Here is a 22336-nt window from a genome sequence, read left to right as displayed (position 1 = left end):
GAAAAAAAAATGAAAAGAAAAAGAAATAAAGATGTATATAAAAAAAAAGACAAGAAAAGAAAAAAAAGAAGAAAAATAATAAAAGGGGACAAAATGCCCCAAAGTGAAGCTCAACAAAAGGGAATCAATGCATAAGTGTTATGAATCAAGAAATAGGATGCATGAATATGTAAGAAAAAGTGAAGAATGGATAGTTAGAATAGTTTGAACTTGTATAGATCATTACATAGGTTAGGTGGAAAAGTCTATGCTAATCAAAGATCTAAACTCTAGTCCACTTAACCATAAATGATCCTACCTTGACCCTAACCCCATTACAACCTAAATGAAAGACCTCATGATGAATGTATGTATGCATTGGATAGGTGTTGATTGTTAGAAGAAAATCAAATTTTGGAAAGCATGATTAGAAGAGAATTGAGTGAATTAACCCTTAAACACTTGAGTAAATAGAGCGGATACACATCCGGTGAGGGTTCAAAAGTTCAAGTACATGTGCTCACCCATATTATTTATATTCTTGCAAGTTTGAACTCTTTTTTTGATAATTCAATACAATTGTGGATTGGACTTAACTCCTATTGCCTTAGCTATTGTGCCTATACATGTCTCTTGGGAATTGATTTGTTTGAACTAAGCATTTGCACTCACACTAGGTAGTTGCATTTAGATAGGACTCATATAGTTTAGTTGCATTTAATAAATGTCATACCCCTTAGTTCCTTCTTATCTTAGCATGAGGACATGCTAAGGTTTAAGTGTGGGGAGGTTGATAAACCCCATTTTTAGGGTTTATCTTGTATTGAATTTAGAGTATTTTGATGACCTTTTCTCGCATTTAACCTATGAATTAGCATGGTTTTGTTATCTCTCCCGTATTTGTGCTTAGGTGTAAAAACATGCTTTTTAGGCCTTATTTTGATGAATCTTGATTTCTTCTTGATTCCGTAAGAGGCCTTGATGTGTTTGCTAGTGATTCCAGGATTGAAATAGGCCAGGCATGGATCAAAAGAAGCATGCAAGTGGAGAGAAGCACAAAAAGCCAAAGAATTGATTACGGCCAAGCACGCGCACGCGCACATTGCGGAATCAGCCAGGGACGCGCACGCGTACCGTGCGCGCACGCGTCGATGTCTGCACATGACTTCATTAAGGCAACACGTGCCTGGCGATTTTGAGGGGTTTCTGAATCCATTTTTGGCGCCAATTGCTGATAGAAAGGAATAAAAGGATCAAGGCCTAAAGGGGAGGCATAACAATTGGAGAAGAAGGAAGTGATAGCTTTAGTTTTAAGTAGTTTTAGAGAGAGAAGCTCTCACTTCTCTCTATGATTAGGATTAGGTTTAGGTTAATATCTCTTCTTAGATCTAGGGTTAATTCATGCCTTAATTCAATTCTCCTTTGCCAATTCTTAATCTTCTCCTCTCCCTCTCTTTAGTTATGTACTTTAATTCTTGTAATTCTTCACTTTGTTTTGGATAGATTGTTGTTTCTTTTATTCCCTTTCAATAATGCAATTTGAGGTAATTCATAATAATTGTGATTTCCTTGATTATTGTTGTTAATTCTTTGTATTCAATTGTAGTTAGAATTCGTTCTTGTTGTGATTTGCTTTACTTTTCTTTTGTGCCTTCCGAGTGTTTGATGAAATGTTTGGTTGAATTTTCGTATAGATTTTGTTCCTCTTGGCCTAGGTAGAATGATTAGTGACTCTTGAGTTATCTAACTCCTTTGTTGATTGATAATTAGAGATTGCTAATTGATTTGAATGCCTCTAAAGCTAGTCTCTCCTTTAGGAGTTAATTAGGACTTGAGGAATCAAATTGATTCATCCACTTGACTTTCCTCCATGGTTAGAGGTTAACTAAGTGGGAGCAATGAACAATTCTCATCACAATTGAGAAGGATAACTAGGATAGGATTTCTAGTTCTCATATCTTACCAAGAGCTTTTATAGTAGTTAGTTTATTTTCATTGCCATTTACTTTTCATGCTTCTTATCCAAAACCCCAAAATAACTCATAACCAATAGCAAGACACTTTATTGTAATTCCTAGGGAGAATGACCCGAGGTCCAATACTTCGGTTTATAAATTTTAGGGGTTTGTACTAGTGACAAACAACTTTTTGTATGAAAGGATTATTGCTTGGTTTAGAAACTATACTTTACAACGAGATTTCATTAGTGAAATTCTAAACCGTCAAAAATCCAATCATCAAACACATATGACGTCTCCTATCTTTGTCTTTACTGTTAGCCATGTTATTAATTCATTAGCTGAATCCTCACTCGTTATCATAATTCTATGTTTCCGAATCTATTGTTGGTGAACATGCCCTATATCTTGAATCCATAACCCTCGGCCAATCATGGAAATCATTTAACAATGGGGTGCGCCTAAGGTTCTCAACATACGACATCGAAGACGCTGATATTCTACAGCAAGCTCGTGGACCGTATGCATCCTATATCCCTCTTAGATTACCCTACTCATGCACTCTATGACGTAATGAGTTTTATTTTTGTTGACTATTTGATAAACCCCAATTTTGTGGTTTATCTTGTGCTTAATTTGGGAGATTTTATCACCTTTTCCCATATTTATTCAATGAAATAGCATGGTTTTGCAATTCTCCCTTGATTTGTGCTTAAGTGTGAAAACATGCTTTTTAGGCCCTTAAATTGGTGATTTTAACTCACCTTAATTCCATTTTATGCCTTGATGTATTTGTTGAGTGATTTCAGGTTCATAAGGCAAGTATCGGATGGATGAAGTGAGGAGAAAAGCATGCAAAGCGGGAGAATACATGAAGAAATGAAGGAACCGGAAAGCTGTCAAGCCCGACCTCTTTGCACTTAATTGACCATAACTTGAGCTACAAAGGTCCAAATGAGGCGGTTCCAGTTGCGTTGGAAAGCTAACATCCGGGGCTTCAAAATGATATAAAATTTGCCATATGTTACTTCGCGTTCAGGAGCGCGCACGTGCCATGTACGCGTGCGCGCCGATGCTGTCCGTGGCCCACTAAAGTGAAATCGCCCCCAGCGATTTCTGAAGCACTTTGGGCCCAACCCAACTCATTTCTAATGCTATTTCATGTAGAATTCAAGCTTGGGCAAAAGAAAGTGCAATTTTTTTGTAGCATTAGCATCATGTAGGTTAGTTTCTAGAGAGAGAAGCTCCCTCTTCTCTCTAGAATTAGGCTAGGTTAATTTCTTCTAGATTTAGGTTTAATTACATGCTTTCATCTTGTTTCCCTTATGATTTCTTGCTTCTACTCTTTCATTCTCATGATTTGTCATGTTAATTTCTCTTTTATGTTTCTTTTGTGATGATGAACTCTTGATGGATTTGGATCTCTTTATTGAAATTTATGTTTGATGTTCTTTTAATTGTTGATTTGAGTTGTGAATTTACTTTTCTTGTAATTCGTAGTTGGTAGATTTACTATTTCTTGCACTTTTATTATGCTTTCTTTTTATGCCTTCCAAGTGTTTGACAAAATGCTTGGTTGGATGTTAGAGTAGATTTTGAGCATTCTTGGCTTGGAAAGAATAATTAGGCAATCTTGAGTCATAAAAACCTAACTCATGTTGGTGACCTAGAGTTGTTAGCTAATATTGTTTCCATTGACGCTAATCTTTTGCTAATTTAATTAGTAAGTTGATTAGGACTTTTGGATTGAGATTAGCTAGTCTTGTTAGACTTTCTCTCATGGACGATAACCTATATCTTCTTCCAATATTGGAGATGACGTAATAAGATAAATTCTTATTTATATTTGTGACATGATTAATTAATCTTGTTTGACTTTCTCCCTGGTGCACGAAATTGTGATCCCTGGTAATGGCGCCAAAAACTTGGTGCTCTAATCTTAATTCATAATTTGTCACAACTTCGATACAACTAACCAGCAAGTGCACTGGGTTGTCCAAGTAATGAACCTTACGTGAGTAAGGGTCGATCCCACGGAGATTGTTGGTATGAAGCAAGCTATGGTCATCTTGTAAATCTCAGTCAGGCGGATATCAAATGGTTATGGAGTTTTCGAATAATAATAATAAATAAATAGAAAATAAAGATAGAAATACTTATGTAATTCATTGGTGAGAATTTCAGATAAGCGTATAGAGATGCTTTCGTTCCTCTGAACCTCTGCTTTCCTACTGTCTTCATCCAACCAGTCCTACTCCTTTCCATGGCAAGCTTTTTGTAAGGCATCACCGTTGTCAATGGCTACATCCCATCCTCTCTGTGAAAAAGGTCCAAATGCTCTGTCACAGTACGGCTAATCATCTAGAGGTTCTCGATCATACTGGAATAGGATTCACCCTCCTTTTGCGTCTGTCACTACGCCCAGCACTCGCGTGTTTGAAGTTCGTCATAGCCATCCCTTCCCAGATCCTACTCGGAATACCACAGACAAGGTTTAGACTTTCCGGATCTCAGGAATGGCCATCCATGGGTTCTAACTTATACCACGAAGATTCTAATATCTCGGACTCAGTCCTCTGTATTAGATATCTAAGAGATACTCATTCTAGCTTGTTTGCATATAGAACGAAAGTGTTTGTCAGGCACGCGTTCATAAGTGAAAATGATAATGACTGTCACGATCATCACATCCATCATATTGAAGTGCGAATGAATATCTTAGAAGCGGAATAAGTTGAATTGAATAGAAAAATAGTAGTACTTTGCATTAATCTTTGAGGAACAGTAGAGCTCCACACCTTAATCTATGGTGTGTAGAAACTCTACTGTTGAAAAATATATAAGTGAAAGGTTCAGGCATTGCCGAATGGCCAGCCGCCATGATCTAAGAACTAAACGTCCCAAGATGTTTAATACAATAGTAAAAAGTCCTATTTATACTAAACTAGCTACTAGGGTTTACAGAAGTAAGTAATTGATGCATAAATCCACTTCCGGGGCCCACTTGGTGTGTGCTTGGGCTGAGCTTGAAGTTTACACATGCAGAGGCTTCTTTTGGAGTTGAACGCCAAGTTGTAACGTGTTTTTGGCGTTCAACTCTGGTTCGTGACGTGTTTCTGGCGTTTAACTCCAAACTGCAGCGTAGAACTGGCGTTCAACGCCCTTTTGCGTCATCTAAACTCGGGCAAAGTATGGACTATTATATATTTCTGGAAAGCCCTGGATGTCTACTTTCCAACGCCGTTAAGAACGCGCCATTTGGAGTTCTGTAGCTCCAGAAAATCCACTTTGAGTGCAGGGAGGTCAGAATCCAACAGCATCAGCAGTCCTTCTTCATCCTCTGAATCTGATTTTTGCTCAAGTCCCTCAATTTCAGCCAGAAAATACCTGAAATCACAGAAAAACACACAAACTCATAGTAAAGTCCAGAAATATGAATTTAACATAAAAACTAATAAAAACATCCCTAAAAGTAACTAGATCCTACTAAAAACATACTAAAAACAATGCCAAAAAGTGTATAAATTATCCGCTCATCACAACACCAAACTTAAATTGTTGCTTGTCCCCAAGCAACTGAAAATCAAATAGGATAAAAAGAAGAGAATATACTATAAATTTCAAACTATCAATGAAACATAGCTCCAATCAGATGAGCGGGACTGGTAGCTTTTTGCCTCCTGAATAGTTTTGGCATATCACTTTATCCATTGAAGTTCAGAATGATTGGCATCTATAGGAACTTAGAATTCAGATAGTGTTATTGATTCTCCTAGTTCAGTATGTTGATTCCTAAACACAGCTACTTTATGAGTCTTGGCCGTGGCCCTAAGCACTTTGTTTTCCAGTATTACCATCGGATACATAAATGCCACAGACACATAATTGGGTGAACCTTTTCAGATTGTGACTCAGCTTTGCTAAAGTCCCCAATTAGAGGTGTCCAGGGTTCTTAAGCACACTCTTCTTTTTGCTTTGGACCTTGACTTTAACCGCTCAGTCTCAAGTTTTCACTTGACACCTTCACGCCACAAGCACATGGTTAGGGACAGCTTGGTTTAGCCACTTAGGCCAGGATTTTATTCCTTTAGGCCCTCCTATCCACTGATGCTCAAAGCCTTGGGATCCTTTTTATTTACCCTTGTCTTTTGGTTTTAAGGGTTATTGGCTTTTTGCTCTTGCCTTTTGGTTTTAAGAGCTTTTGGCTTTTTCTGCTTATTTTTTCTTTTTCTATTTTTTTTTTTGCCATTTTTTTCTTCTCTTTTTTTTTCTACAAGCTTTTGTATTCACTGCTTTTTCTTGCTTCAAGAATCATTTTTATGATTTTTCAGATTATCAAATAACATTTCTCCTTATCATCATTCTTTCAAGAGCCAACATATTTAACCTTCTTAAACAACAACTTCAAAAGAGATATGCATTGTTCAAGCATTCATTCAGAAAACAAAAAGTATTGTCACCACATCAATATAATTAAACTAAGTTCAAGAATAAATTCGAAACTCATGTACTTCTTGTTCTTTTATTTTTAAAACATTTTTCATTCAAGAGAGGTGATGGATTCATATTCATAACTTTAAGGCATAGACACTTAGACACTAATGATCATGTAATAAGACACAAACATAAACAAACATTTAACATAAAAGACAAAAAATAGGAAAATAAATAAACAAGGAGATTAAGGAATGAGTCCACCTTAGTGAGGGTGGCGTCTTCCTATTCTTGAAGAACCAATGGTATTTTTGAGCTCCTCTATGTCTCTTCCTTGTCTTTCTTGCTCCTCCCTCATAGCTCTTTGATCTTCTCTAATTTCATGAAGGATGATGGGGTGCCCTTGATGTTCCACCCTTAGTTGTCCCCAATAATTGTGTGGAGGAAAATGTATCCCCTGAGGTATCTCAGGGATCTCTTGATTTGCAGTCAAATGTTCTACCACTGAGCTATAGACCCTTGAGATGAATCTCTCCATCTCCTATGACTCGGAGGTGGAAGCTTTTGTCTTCCCTTTCCTCTTTCTAGAGGTTTCTCTGGCCTTAGGTGCCATCAATGGTTATGGAAAAATAAAAAGCTATGCTTTTACCACACCAAACTTAGAATGTTGCTCGCCCTCGAGCAAAAGAAGAAAGAATAGTAGAAGAAGAAGAAGAAGATATAGAGGAGATGGAGGGATGTGTGTATTCGGCTATATGGGTGGGCTTGGGTGGGAAAGAGATTTTGAATTTTGAAGGTAGGTGGGGTGTATGGATGTGAGTGGTGAATGGAAAACAGAAGGGATGACTGTGAATGGAGAGAGAGATAGAGGGTGATATAGGATTATGAGGAGGGAAGGTGAGTGGAGGTCTGTGGGGATCCTGTGGGGTCCACAGATCCTGAGGTGATTCTGTGGGGTCTACAGATCCTGAGGTGTCAAGGATTTACATCCCTGCACCAATTAGGCATGTAAAATGCCTTTGCATGCATTTCTGGCATTTAGACGCCGAAGTGATGCCTGTTCTGGGCGTTCAACGCCCATATGCAGCATATTTCTGGCGTTGAATGCCAGCTTCATGCTTGTTTCTGGCGTTCAGCGACAGCTCCATGCTCTGTTCTGGCGTTGAACGCCAGCCAGATGCTCCTTACTGGCGTTTAAACGCTAGTAAGTCCTTCCTCCAGGGTGTGATTTTTCTTCTGCTATTTTTTATTCTGTTTTTAATTTTTGGATTTATTTTGTGACTCCACATGATCATGAACCTAATAAAACATGAAAGAACAATAAAAATAAAAATAAAATTAGATAAATAAAAATTGGGTTGCCTCCCAACAAGCGCTTCTTTAATGTCAATAGCTTGACAGTGGGCTCTCATGGAGCCTCACAGATGTTCAGAGCATTGTTGAGACTTCCCAACACCAAACTTAGAGTTTGGATATGGGAGTTCAACACCACCAAACTTAGAGTTTGGTTGTGACCTCTCAACACCAAACTTAGAGTTTGATTGTGGGGGCTCTGGTTGACTCTGTAGTGAGAGAAGCTTTTCATGCTTCCTCTCCATGGTTGTAGAGAGAGATCCTTGAGTTTTAAACACAAGGTTGTCCTCATTTAGTTGAAGGATCAATTCTCCTCTGTCCTCATCAATCATAGCTCTTGCTGTGGCTAGGAAGGGTATTCCAAGGATGATGGATTCATCCTCATCCTTCCCAGTATGTAGGATTATGAAATCAGCAGGGATGTAAAGGCCTTCAACCTTTACTAACATGTCCTCTACTTGTCCATAAGCCTGTTTTCTGGAATTGTCTACCATCTCTAATGAGATTTTAGCAGCTTGTACCTCAAAGATTCCTAGTTTCTCCATTACAGAGAGTGGCATGAGGTTTATTCCTGACTCCAGGTCACATAGAGCCTTCTCAAAGGTCATGGTGCCTATGGTACAAGGTATTAGGAACTTTCTAGGATCCTATTTCTTCTGAGGCAATGTCAGTTGATCCAGATCACTCAGTTCATTAATGAGCAAGGGAGGTTCATCTTCCCAAGTCTCATTACTAAATAGTTTGGCATTCAGCTTCATGATTGCACCAAGGTACTTGGCAACTTGCTCTTCAGTAACATGCTCATTCTCTTCAGAAGAAGAATACTCATCAAAGCTCATGAAGGGCATAAAGAGGTTCAATGGAATCTCTATGGTCTCTAAATGAGCCTTAGATTCCTTTGGTTCCTTAAAGGGAAACTCCTTGTTGATCACTGGACGTCCCAGGAGGTCTTCCTCCTTGGGATTCACGTCCTCCCCTTCCTCCTTGGATTCGGCCATGATGGTTATATCAATGGCCTTGCAATCTCTCTTTGGATTCTCTTCTATATTGCTTGGGAGAGTACTAGGAGGGGTTTCAGTGATCTTCTTACTCAGCTGGCCCACTTGTGCCTCCAAATTTCTAATAGATGACCTTGTTTCATTCATGAAACTTAGAGTGGCCTTAGATAGATCAGAGACTAAATTTTCTAAGCTAGATGGATTCTGCTCAGAATTCTCTGTCCGTTGCTGAGTGGATGATGGAAAAGGTTTACTACTGTTAAACCTATTTCTTCCACCATTATTAAAGCCTTGTTGAGGCTTTTGTTGATCCTTCCATGAGAAATTTGGATGATTTCTCCATGAGAGATTATAGGTGTTTCCATAGGGTTCACCCATGTAATTCACCTCTGCTATTGCAGGGTTCTCAGGATCATAAGCTTCTTCTTCAGAAGATGCCTCTTTAGTGCTATTGGATGATTCCTTCAATCCATTCGGACTTTGAAAGATCATATTGACTTGCTGTGTCAATATTTTATTCTGAGCCAATATGGCATTCAGAGTATCAATTTCAAGAACTCCCTTTCTCATAGGCGTCTCATTATTCACAGGATTCCTTTCAGAAGTGTACATGAACTGGTTATTTGCAACCATGTCAATGAGTTCTTGAGCTTCTGCAGGCGTTTTCTTTAGGTGAATGGATCCACCTGCAGAATGGTCCAATGACATCTTTGATAGTTCTGATAGACCATCATAGAATATATCCAGAATGGTCCATTCTGAAAGCATGTCAGAATGACACTTTTTGGTCAGTTGCTTGTATCTCTCCCAAGCTTCATAGAGGAATTTACCTTCTTTCTGTCTGAAGGTTTGAACATCCACTCTAAGCTTACTAAGCTTTTGAGGAAGAAAGAACTTGGCTAAGAAAGTCGTGACCAGCTTATCCCAAGAGTTCAGGCTATCTTTAGGTTGAGAATCCAACCATACTCTAGCTCTATCTCTTACAGCAAACGGAAAAAGCATAAGCCTGTAGACCTCGGGATCAACCCCATTGGTCTTAACAGTATCACAGATCTGCAAGAATTCAGTTAAGAACTAAAAAGAATCTTCAGATGGAAGTCCATGAAATTTGCAGTTCTGTTGCATCAGAGAAACTAATTGAGGTTTCAGCTCAAAGTTGTTTGCTCCAATGGCAGGGATGGAGATGCTTCTTCCATGTAAATTGGAATTAGGTGCAGTAAAGTCACCAAGTATCCTCCTTGCATTATTATTATTTTTGGCTGCCATCTCTTCTTTTTGTTCGAAAATTCCTGTAAGGTTGTCTCTGGATTATTATATTTTAGCTTCTCTTAGTTTCCTTTTTAGAGTCCTTTCAGGTTCAGGATCTGCTTCAACAAGAATGTTCTTGTCCCTGCTCCTGCTCATATGAAAAAGAAGAAAACAGAAAATAATAGGGATCCTCTTTGCCTCAGTAGAGAGAGGTTCCTTTGTGTGAGTAGAAGAAGAAAAGAATGTAATGTAAAGAAGAGAAGAGGAAAAATTCGAACACAGAGAGGGAGGTGGTGTTCGAATTTTTGGATGGGAGAGAAGTGTTAGTAGCTGAATAAATAAATAGAAGGAGATGAGAGAGAGAATTTCGAAATTTAATTAAAATAAAAATAAAAATTGAAAGTTAGATTTCAAAAATTAAAGTTGAAATTAAATTAAAATTAAAACAATTAGTTAATTAAAAAGGAATTTTGAAAAAAAGGAGAGAGGGAATTTTCGAAAATAAGAGAGAGAGGATTAGTTAGGTAGTTTTGAAAAAGATATGATTGAAACAAAAAGATAAGATTGATTGAAAAAGTTTTGAAATTTGTTTTTGAAAAAGATATGATTGAAATTTAAAAAGATATGATTGAAACAAAAAGATAAGATTTGAAAATCAATTTTAAAAAGATAAGAAGTTAGAAAAGATTTTGAAATTGAATTTGAAAAAGATATGATTGAAATTTTAATTTGAAAAAGATTTGAAAAGAAAATTAAAAATATTTGATTTTGAAATTAAAGTTGATGACTTGACTAACAAGAAACTAAAAGATATGGTTCTAGAATTTAAAGATTGAATTTTTCTTGATAGGAAAGTCACAAACTTGAAATTTTTGAATAAAAACATTAGATGTTAGTGTTAATTTCGAAAATATAAGATAAAATTAAGAAAAAGATTTTGAAAAATTAATTTTTAAAATTTTCAAAAAAAATTGAGAAGAAAAATGAAAAAGATTTGATTTTTGAAAAAGATTTGAAAAAGATAAGATTTTTAAAATTGAAATTTTGATTTGACTCATAAGAAACAACTTATTTTTAAAAATTTTTGACTAAGTCAACCCAAAATTTCGAAATTTTGAGAGAAAAAAGGAAAAGATATTTTTTTGATTTTTGAGTTTTTAATTATGAGAGAGAAAAACATAAAAAATGACTCACAACATGAAAATTATGAATCAAAACACATGATGCATGCAAGAACACTATGAATGTCAAGATGAAGAACAAGAACACTTTGAAGATCATGACGAACATCAAGAACATATTTTTGAAAAATTTTTTGATGCAAAGAAAACATGCAAGACACCAAACTTAGAAATTTGCAAACTTCAGACACTAACAAATTGAAAATGCATATGAAAAATAAGAAAAGACACAAAACAAGAAAATATGAAGATCAAACAAAAAGACTTACCAAGAACAACTTGAAGATCATGAAGAACACTATAAATGCATAAATTTTCGAAAATTGCAAGAAAATTATAAACATGCAATTGACACCAAACTTAAAAAATTGACTCTAGACTTAAACAAGAAACTAAAAATATTTTTGATTTTATGATTTTAGTAAATTTTTTTTTTTTGGATTTTTGTATATTTTTATTTTTGAAAACATATAGGGAAAAGGAAGCAATGTATTCAAAGTCCCCAATCAAGATTCCAGGAATCATACCAGGTTAGTCTAAAGCTTGATGGCCAGCCAAACTTCAGCATACCATTTTGAAACTTTAGAATTCATTCTTAAAAATTTTAAAATAATTTTCGAAAACAAAGGGAAAACTTTTTTTGAAATATTTTTGAAGAATTTTTTTTTTCGAAAATAAGAGATAAAAAGCTTAAAAGAAAAAAAATTACCTAATCTGAGCAACAAGATGAACCGTCAGTTGTCCAAACTCGAACAATCCCCGACAACGGCGCCAAAAACTTGGTGCACGAAATTGTGATCCCTGGTAATGGCTCCAAAAACTTGGTGCTCTAATCTTAATTCATAATTTGTCACAACTTCGATACAACTAACCAGCAAGTGAACTGGGTCATCCAAGTAATAAACCTTACGTGAGTAAGGGTCGATCCCACGAAGATTGTTGGTATGAAGCAAGCTATGGTCATCTTGTAAATCTCAGTCAGGCGAATATCAAATGGTTATGGAGTTTTCGAATAATAATAATAAATAAACAGAAAATAAAGATAGAAATACTTATGTAATTCTTTGGTGAGAATTTCAGATAAGCGTATAGAGATGCTTTCGTTCCTCTGAACCTCTGCTTTCCTGCTGTCTTCATCCAACCAGTCCTACTCCTTTCCATGGCAAGCTTTCTGTAAGGCATCACCGTTGTCAATGGCTACATCCCATCCTCTCTGTGAAAAAGGTCCAAATGCTCTATCACGGCACGGCTAATCATATGGAGGATCTCGATCATACTGGAATAGGATTCACCCTCCTTTTGCGTCTGTCACTATGCCCAGCACTTGCGAGTTTGAAGTTCGTCACAGCCATCCCTTCCCAGATCCTACTCGGAATACCACAGACAAGGTTTAGACTTTTCGGATCTCAGGAATGGCCATCCATGGGTTCTAACTTATAGCACGAAGATTCTAATATCTCGGACTCGGTCTTCTGTATTAGATATCTAAGAGATACTCATTCTAGCTTGTTTGCATGTAGAACGGAAGTGTTTGTCAGGCACGCGTTCATAAGTGAGAATGATAATGACTGTCACGATCATCACATCCATCATATTGAAGTACGAATGAATATCTTAGAAGCGGAATAAGTTGAATTGAATAGAAAAACAGTAGTACTTTGCATTAATCTTTGAGGAACACCAGAGCTCCACACCTTAATCTATGGTGTGTAGAAACTCTACCGTTGAAAAATACATAAGTGAAAGGTTCAGGCATGGCCGAATGGCCAGCCCCCATGATCTAAGAACTAAATGTTCCAAGATGTCTAATATAATAGTAAAAAGTCCTATTTATACTAAACTAGCTACTAGGGTTTACAGAAGTAAGTAATTGATGCATAAATCCACTTCCGGGGCCCACTTGGTGTGTGCTTGGGCTGAGCTTGAAGTTTACACGTGCAGAGGCTTCTTTTGGAGTTGAACGCCAAGTTGTAACGTGTTTTTGGCATTCAACTCTGGTTCGTGACGTGTTTCTGGCGTTTATCTCCAGACTACAGCGTAGAACTGGCGTTCAACACCCTTTTGCGTCGTCTAAACTCGGGAAAAGTATAGACTATTATATATTGCTGGAAAGCCCTGGATGTCTACTTTCCAACGCCGTTGAGAGCGCGCCATTTGGAGTTCTGTAGCTCCAGAAAATCCACTTTGAGTGCAGGGAGGTCAGAATCCAACAGCATCAGCAGTCCTTCTTCAACCTCTGAATCTGATTTTTGCTCAAGTCCCTCAATTTCAGCCAGAAAATACCTGAAATCATAGAAAAATACACAAACTCATAGTAAAGTCCAGAAATGTGAATTTAACATAAAAACTAATAAAAACATCCCTAAAAGTAAATAGATCCTACTAAAAACATACTAAAAACAATGCCAAAAAGCGTATAAATTATCCGCTCATCACTCCCTATGTGAAGATGACATGATACCTTCTTCCGTTTGTTGGGGTTGACTAAATAAGGCGAGTTGATCTATGCATGACTAGGATAGAAAGCCTATCATCTCAACCCTTGCCATGAATGTCTCTTTCTTTATTATTTGCTTTCTCTTATTTACTTGTCCTCTTTAATTACTTGCTTAATTTAATTTTCTTGTCATTTATTTTAGTGCCCCCTTATCAATCAAAACCCCCTTATCTCTTCATAGCCAATAAGCATACACTTCGTTGTAATTTCTCGTGAGACGACCCGGAGTCCAAATACTTCGGTTAATTTTTATTGGAGTTTGTTCTTTGTGACAACTCAAATTTTTGTATGAAAGGACTATTGTTGGTTTAGAAACTATACTTTACAACGAGCTTTCATCTGTGAATTCTAAACCATCAAAAGTCCATTCATCACTAATCCTACCCTTTGGTTCACCGAATGGGTGTAATACTTCCCACTATGCCTTAGTCTTTGTCCTAACTACTGAAACTCTTGTCGTTCCTATATTTTTATGTTCATATCATGATTTATTGATCCCTAACTTAACCAAGTTCCAATTCTGGTGTAGCATGAACTGCGGAGTATGGGTATCGCAATGGATGACTTGGGGGGCACTCTGGAAAGATTAATAGATTATAATGTTTGGGTAATTATCCTGACTGTAATAATAGTCTGAGCATAATGTAGTCACTTTTGTTTTTTTATGATATCTGCCTTATAATTTCTCCTTGCTATATCATAGACAGTTAATGTTGCAACCCGAATACGATTGGCCATTGACATAGTTTTAAAAGAACACAATGGCAATGCAAAAGCAGTAGTTGCTAAAGTAATGGGTCATTGGCGTAGAAAGTCCATGGGAGCAACCTTTGAGGAGCTGCCTCAAATTTCCTTTTTTTGGTGGTTAATGGTGAATGAAGCGGGATCGTACTTTTCATTGCACTACTAATGGGATGCACATAATTTTTTTGCAATTACATATAACTAATATCGCTATCATACCATCCAGGTAACCTGTTATACTAGTTTCGCATACCTAATGTTGTAATTGGCCAGAAGACTTTCACCGTGGTTTTACTTGGTGAAACGTCATCGACATAGGTTTCATGGTACAGATGCATTCCCTTGCTTTGTAGCCTGTACCATGATCTTACTTGGTGAAAGACCGTCCACAGAGGCTTTTCTTTATAATGTTAGTTATGTATTTTGTGCTCGAACAAAGAATATCCTACTATGTGCATCATTTCACCCACTATAGATATATTCAATTAATTAAGTTGTAGAAGGTTTGGCCACGCTTATCCACATTACTCTTTTTTTTGGTTTTGTTGTACCAATCTACTTATTGTTTTTGTGCTGATGGGGTTTTTGAAGTTTCACCAAGCTTTCGTCTTTATTTACTAGTCTCATTATTATTGCATGATCTTTTGTTTCAGGAATTTCTTTATATGTTTCCTACTGCATAAGAAAGTGAAAGTTTTCTACACCTATAGATTAACAAGTCTTTTATTAGAATTAAACATGTTTTTGCTCTCATTAACCTATTCTTTGCAAACTCTTCTAAAATGTGTATGAATGTTAATGGATTGGTGGAAACTCTAATATGAGAAATTGAAGAGAAAGGTCTTTATTAATGCATACTTTATATTTTTTTATATCCTAGAAATAAAGATTTTTTATTATTTTTTTGTTGTTCTAATATTGCTATATTTCATGCGCAAATTATTTGGGAACATAGTTCAATTGACCGTATTTAAAAATAAATAAAAGACAACATGTCCATCAATTCTGAAAATAAATGAAAGTACCTATAAATCGTACCATGTCTGCATCAATTCTAAAATTACAAAATTGTTCATTCCGTCACATATCCATCCTAAAAATGACATGAATGTTATATATGTGTACAAAATTTTTTATTTCTACACCATAGCATTCGCCATATTGTATTGCCAAAATAAGTACCCAGATAAAAACTATTTTATTTTCTTGTCTATTATTATTTCCACTAACCCTTCTCATTATTTCCATTACAGTAGTTGTATCTTCTAAACTAGTTTGCTAAATAAAAAGATATATTATATAATATAGTAGAATGAATTATTTTATGTTTATTCACCTCCATGTAGACTGTCGATTGATATTTACTATTTTTTGAGCTAATCATTTTTTAATTATTAATTATACACAAGCCTTATATATTAATTACTTTTTTTTTATTACATGATTTTTTTTAGTAAAGACTTAAGCCATTAGATAAGTAGAATGTAATAAACCATTAAATAACAATTATAAAACATGGATAGCTTCTTTATATAAATATTTAGCGGTTCAACTTATTATGTAGCCAATATCCGCATATACTGTCATACACAAAGTTCAACTGAATACTTTAACTGGAGATGACTCCAATCGCATACCAACTTAACTATCTCTTAAACAAGTGCGGCAACTAATTCATCACCATTCTAATAACACAACACAAACATTACAAAGGTATAAGGACGAGAAAAAAGCAACCTATTTGGGAGTATTACAAGTTGACCACAAGATCTTTGGAACGGAATTATAAAACTACCGTACCATACCATCCACCAGATGCCAACAGAGAACACCTTTGATTTGCAGCATGTACCAACAGCAACATCACCCAAGACCACCGGTCTTCCTTACCGAGGAGCCTAGACCGATTACATTCTGCAAATAAAAGTAAGTGTCGTTACTCTGAGTGCATAATTGTTTTGCGACTACCGGGAGACCTCAAATCCAATTAAAAACTTTGTGGATCAAGTCATTATAAAAACCGCTAACGATTAATCGTGACTAATGCAAGGACACATTTAATGAAGTAGCTTGCATACGAAAAGCAACCGTATTCCATACCCTACAGAATCATTGAGACTTGGATTTAAAGAGCTTACCTCCAAAATCCACCTCTTAATTGCCTCACTACCAAGACTCGTTGAGGCGCCATGGGGTCCGCTATGAGCCACACCTGGGATGAAAGGAGGGGAATATCACGGGATAGACGGCATTGGGCCACAGCTTGGCGTTGCATAAAAATGGTCTATGCGTTGCCCACCTAAGAATATATTTCCTCCACCTTCGGAAGGTGCAAACCGAGAAATGCTTGCTTGAGTAGGGGGTCACACTTAATGGTGTAGCTTGTTGGTTGCGGCTAGATGTGTCCTTCAGTCCCTAAAAGCCAAAACACGAGTACCCAAAACCATAAACAATAAAGCTTGAATCATTCCTAACAATATTTAAAGAAAAATAATGTAATGCAACCTAGATCTAAATTTTTTTCCATTCCTAAGAACACATCTAATATAATTTTCGAAACCAATAAAAAATAGTAACAGCAGTCACCTCTTCAAATGGCCTTCCTTGCGTGATGACGAGCTTCTTTCCGTGGATTTTACAGTTGCGAATGAAGACTCACTAAAAGCCGATGATGGTGCTTCCGACCTTGTTGGTCCAGCCTTCCCACTATGGCCTACAGATGTTCTTCTTGTATGTCCGAGGACCCCACACTTAGTGCAATAATTCCTCTTGCGTTTAGGCTCCTTCTCGGAGCCACATATGTTGGATTTTTTCTGCTTTGGTGCACCCTTTGTTGCTGCCATCATAGGGTCTCTGACCCCACACTTGTTGGGCAGTACCTTGTTACCATCCTTTTCCATACGGCACTACTATAGTATCTCAACCAGGTTCGATATATTGTCCTGTGCAACTACAAAATCTTCAACCTCTTCGTAACCAAGTGTAACAACATGGGTCAAAACAGAGTGTAGTACACTGTACCGAAGCAGTCACGCCTTTTCCCTTGAATCATTCTCCACAGTCAACGTTGTGTAGTTCTTCGCAATCTTACACCATTGCCTAAGGATGAAAGTTTCCAGAATTTGCTCCAAACCCTCATACTTCATCACACAAAATATACGGGAACACGGTATGCCATCACTGTCTCACATCCTACACTCGCACTCAATCTTTCGGTCATTCAGAATTTTGGATCATACAAAACCTTGAATACCCAATCTGGTTTACTTATTTTACTAAACCTATACACAATGGTCGTGTCGATGCTCTCCCTTCCCTGAAAATATAACGTTGCAACACCCTTGATTTGCCTCTTAACCTCCCTGAAAAAAGCTCTCGTATACAGCTTTGATGTATCTAATCCAGTATTTAACACGGGTATGTAATAAGTAGAGTAAAATTGTATAGTAACCTCGTTGTTTCGATAATCTTTCACGACCCTATCCAAGCTATGAAACAGTTCAAGAATGCTATCGGTTGACATTAGGAATGTAACACCCAAATTACCCTAAGCCTTACCTCTAGCCGTAAAGCAAAGGTTAATCAGAGGTTATGACAGTCCTAAGGCTTATACATATTTATATATAGAAGGAAATAATATATTCTAGAAAGCCTGATGAAGGATTAAGCTCAAGGACAGAATTACAAAAATACGAAACGTTCACACGAAGCTAACGCATAAGATACAAGGTATAAGTATAAGAGAATAAAATATATATAAATATAAGAATATAATAATCATAGAGAACTAGCTGCAGCTTGCGGAGTTTAAGCCGACTAGTTACAAATAGAAAGATACAGAGCTTTAGAATTAAAACAGCTTATACAACCTATCTCTCAAATAAGCCTCTAAGGCCATAAAGTTGAATATACAAAAGGTGAGCAAATTCTATGACGAAGGTAAAACAGAAATAAACAAGGAATGAACCATACTCCGCTCTGTCACCATATCTGCAATCTCATCGAAGTAGATTATGACCTGCATCTGAAAAATAACAACAAAGTATGGAATGAGAACCGGAGGTTCTCAGTATGGTAACAGTGCTCAATGATGTAAGATGTAAGGCTCCGGGACGCCGAAGGCAATCCTAGAACTTAACATCGAACCGATATTCAAGCTTAGAACAAATATAAATAAATAAAGAACTTAAACCATAAACCATAAGCAGGGTTATCTAACTTAGGGGGATTCTAACTATTACTAACCACACTGCTGTATCCCACAGTCTTCGCCATCCTAACCTCCGTGCGATCCCATCGCCACCACCTACCTAACTACCTTAGGACCAGACAATCACAATTAATGCAAACAAGTAAAACGCAGATAGTTTTCATATACAGCAAGTAATTCAAGAAGCAAGTAGGCATGTTATACAATTAGGCAAACTCAAGTAATCATAGCAAGCAAGCATATAGAAAATGCATATGATGAATGTCTATCCTATTGGCTCGTGATATCACTTGTCGGTCCATAAATGCCAACTAGACACATCCTTTCGGATGTAGCTTTTCTGCCACGCCCACGGATATAGTGCCGGGCACACTCTACTAACCCACGAATATAGTGCCGGGCACACTCGCATGCATAACCCAAGGATATAGTGCCTGGCACACTCTTACAGCAGAAAAGGTCAATAATCGTAATTCATTCCCAAGGATATAGTGCCCTGCACACTATCATGCTTAACCCAAGGATATAGTACTTGGCACACTTTCCACATTCAACAAGATCCTCATCCCTCTTTAAGTCCTCATCGTGCTTAACCCAAGGATATAGCGCATGGCACACTCCCAACATTCCTCAAGATCATTCATTCCTTTTTGATTCCCCGACTCATCACAACCATCATCAAATCATGATTTCCATTCCGAACTCATAGTTCAACAGTATCTCGATTCATTGTCAGCAATCACCCAGTTCACTACTCTTTCTTCTCTCTCAACCAACTCATCCTCAATATACCAGAAACCTAAACCTCCGTTTGGTAACTTTTCAAAGTAAAACGTGGATTAAACCTCCTAGGACCTTTCTCATGTTCCAATACCCAAAAAAAATAAGCCCAAGAGTCTTAAAATGGTGTCATAGAAGTATACAATATTGTTGGGAAAGTGAAATAGTTTAAAAATAAAGTTTAAGTTATAAAACAGGACGTGTGTGTACGCACAGGGGTGTGCGTGCACACGCCCAGAAGATTTTTAAGATGTGTGCGTACACATAGAGGTGTGCGTACGCACAGGCATTAACTTTCCCAACTTGTGCGTGCGCACAGGTTGTAAAACCTCATTGGTGTGTGCACGCACAAGCTGTGCTAGCGCTACAAACAACACGCCCATCCCTGCCTGTGTGTGCGCACAGGTCTGTGTGTCCACACAGGTTTAAAATCTTGCAGGGTTGTTGAAAGAACTGAAGATTGATGGTTTAGAGGTTATAGTAAACTCTCGTTGTAAGTATAGTTACTAAACCAAGCAATCAACCTTTCTTACAAAAGTTTTGGTTGTCACAAGTAACAAACCCCTAAATAAATTGATAACCGAAGTATTCAAACCTCGGGTTGTCTTCTCAAGGAGTTGCAGGGAAGTATGTTCTTATTATTGGTTATGGAGATTGTAAATTGGGGTTTTGAGAATGATGAGTGAATAGTTTAATCAACAATTAAAGTAAATGAAGAACAAGTAATGTAAATGGCAAGTAAAATAAATCAATGACTGTAAATAAACTTTTGGCAAGGTATGAGAAATTAGAGGTCCTATCCTAGTTATCCTTATCAATGATGATGAGAATTGAATCTTAATTCCACTTTGTTAACCTTTACTAAGATAAAGGAAGGTCAGAGGATTAATTGGTTTGATCTTCGAATCCTATTTATTTCCTAAGAAAAGATTGGGATTATTGAAGTTCAATTAAATTAACAAAGATAACAATTATCAATCATGTTTGAGTTTGATAACTCCTGAGTTACTGATTTCTTAACCAACACCAAAATGAGAAAAGTAAATCTACTGGAATAAAAATGTCCTCAGATGGGAATAACAATAATGTAAATAAAATAAAGCAAGATTAAACTGAAATACCTCAAATAACATTAATTCAAAAGAGTAATCTGTAACATGGAAGAATTCATAAATTAAATTGCAAAGGTAAATAAAAGGAATATTGAACCTGATAAAGAGATAATCCTGAAAGCGAATAAAATCCTAATTCTAAATCCTAATCCTAAAGAGAGAAGAGAGAGGAGAGAACCTCTCTCCAAACTAGATCTAAATCATGAAAACTAACTAAAGTGGAGACTCTCCTTGAATGGATGCATTCCCCTACTTCATAACCTCTGGTCTATGCCTTCTGGACTTGGATTTGGGCCAAAAAAGGCTTCAGAATTTGCTGGGAGCATTTTCTGTAATTTCTGGTGCGTGGCCTCTATCACGCATCCGCGTGGGTCACGCGGTCGCGTCATTTGGAGTTTTCCTTGTCACGCGGTCGCGTCAGTCATGCGACCGCGTCATATGTGTTTCACTCGAGGCGCGCAATAGCGTCAGTCACGCATTCGCGTCGCGCTCTCTTAGCACTAGCATGCGACCGCGTCGTTCATGCGATCGCGTAGCTGCCAGTTTCTTCACAAACTCCGTTTTATGCTTTCCTTCCATTTTTGTATGTTTCCTTTCCATCCTTTGAATCATTCCTGCCTTAGAAGATCTGAAACTACTCAACACACTAATCACGGCATCGAATGGAAATAAAGGTAATTAAAATAATTAATTCTAAAGCATAGGAAACATGTTTTTCACATACATCACATAATAAGGAAGGGAAAGTAAAACCATGCAAATAATATGAATAAGTGGGTGAAGGATTGAATAAATCACTCAGATTAAACACAAAATATATCATAAAATATGGGTTTATCAACCTCCCCACACTTAAACAATAGCATGTCCTCATGCTAAGTCCAAGAGTAATGTTAGGTTAAAGTGGTGGAATACCATGCAATGCAATCAAATCTAAATGCAACTACCTAGATGCATCATGCAATTCTAATTTTTATTCACTTGTATATAAAGCTTGCATGTAGTTGAATTAATTCACATTCTCAAGGAGTCAAATATATATACATAGCCAAACCTTAGATGGTTGATAAAGTGCCTTTACAATTGAGATGGGAGAGAAAAAAACATTTTATAAACTTGAAAGACAATTAATAATTCAAGCAGAGATATATGTTAATGAGCTATTGAACCCTTACTGGATTTTGTGTTTACTCTCTAGTCACTCAGTGTTTATTGGGTTAATCACTCTATTCTTCTTTTTTTTTCTTACTTTCTATAACTTTGTTCTTCATCTAACCAATCAACAATTATAGAATATAGACATACCAAAAATCATGAGGTCTTTAGTTTAGGTTGTAATGGGGCCAAGGTGAAGGTAAGGGTATATGTATAGGGCTAAGTGAGCTAATAAGTGAATCCTTAATTAGTCTAAGATCTCACCTAACATACATACTTTGTAAAGCAAAGCTTCTTCACCTATTTTCTTATATTTTCCCACTTTTGATGTTATATGCTCAAGTTTCAATGTTTATTTTTTTTATCCCATGTGCATTGCTTTATTTCATATTTGGGGAATTCTTTTGTGTCCCCTTTATTCAACTATTGAAAAAGTAACACTTTTTTTAATACACATGGTAATTCAATTATTTTGATTTCACATGAGCATGCTTCCCAAAACTTTTATTTTGAATAATTTTATTCTTTTCAACTTTTCTACCCTTTTGTTTTTATCATCCATGTTCCCAATAGGTTTTCCACATGTAAACCCTACACAATTTCTATCTTAAGCTAACCAAGGATTCAACTTGGGATTTTATTTTGTTTTTCTGCTTAAGGCTAGTAATGTGGTTTATAGAATAAAAG

This window comes from Arachis hypogaea, chromosome 14 (assembly GCF_003086295.3).
Source record: "Arachis hypogaea cultivar Tifrunner chromosome 14, arahy.Tifrunner.gnm2.J5K5, whole genome shotgun sequence".
Taxonomy (NCBI): Eukaryota; Viridiplantae; Streptophyta; class Magnoliopsida; order Fabales; family Fabaceae; genus Arachis; species Arachis hypogaea.
This window is presented reverse-complemented; position numbering follows the sequence as displayed.